The sequence below is a fragment of the Nicotiana tomentosiformis genome, chromosome 9 (assembly GCF_000390325.3).
Source record: "Nicotiana tomentosiformis chromosome 9, ASM39032v3, whole genome shotgun sequence".
NCBI classification, from domain to species: domain Eukaryota; kingdom Viridiplantae; phylum Streptophyta; class Magnoliopsida; order Solanales; family Solanaceae; genus Nicotiana; species Nicotiana tomentosiformis.
The window spans coordinates 58148034-58148938 of record NC_090820.1 but is presented as its reverse complement, the minus strand read 5'-3'; the positions used below and the strand labels follow the sequence as shown (position 1 = coordinate 58148938).

General features: G+C 43.9%; 1 non-coding gene across 1 annotated transcript; it reads left to right on the top strand.

The window, feature by feature from the left end:
• Window positions 1–545: 545 nt before the first annotated feature.
• Window positions 546–650, top strand: LOC117281644 (small nucleolar RNA R71). The gene has a single exon (XR_004512269.1). It is a non-coding gene; the product is annotated as a small nucleolar RNA R71 (small nucleolar RNA).
• Window positions 651–905: the final 255 nt, after the last annotated feature.

The window sequence follows — 905 nt, the reverse complement described above, 5'->3', positions numbered from 1 at the left end:
GCCTAAGGTGCTCTATATTGTTGTTGAGGAGCTTGTGGTCGGTATTGATTTTGAGCACCTTGATTTCCACCCCAAGAGAAGTTTGTGTGGTTCCTCCAGTTGGGATTGTAAGTGTTCCCATATTGGTTTGTCTAGCCCCTATTTGCATTACCCACAAAGCAGACAGACTCTGAATTAACTGGGCATAAGTCTCCCGTGTGACCCTTTCCACATACTTCACAAAACACTTGAACCTGTTGCACTGGTTAAGCTTGTTGCTTGTTAATAACCAAGGTCATCAGATTGACTTGGTTGGTCAGTGTAGAAATCGGCACTGATAATGCCGAGACGACATCTAACTCGAGAACCCCAGCAGATTTTTGCACCGTGTATCTTCCCATTTGTCCTTGCCAATCCGGATTGCTTTTGGCGAATTCGTTCAATAATGCATATATCTTTTCAAAGCTTTTCTCCAACACTTGACCTCCAGGGGCAACATCTACCACAATTTTTGTCTCAAGATGTATCCCTTTTATGAAAGTGTGAGCTAACACTTCATTTGTCTGATTATGATGAGGACAATCTCTGAGCAGCCCCTTGAACCTCTCCCAAGCTGAGTATAGAAACTCCCCCACTTTCTGTTTGAAGGCAACTATCTCACTTATGATCTTTGCAGCTTTTCCTGAAGGGAAGAACCTTGCCAGATCATTCCAAGATGCAATAGAATTAGCTGGTTCTACCTTCAGCAATCGCTTTGCTTCGCCCAACAGAGAGAATGGAAAAGTGTGAGCCTCACATAGTCTGGAGTGACCCCGTTAGTGATGTAAGTATCACTAATCTCCAAGAAGTTTAGGATATGCTGTTATGGATCCTCGTATGGAAGACCCATAAACTGCCCACTCGCATGAAGTAGCTGGATCATGCTC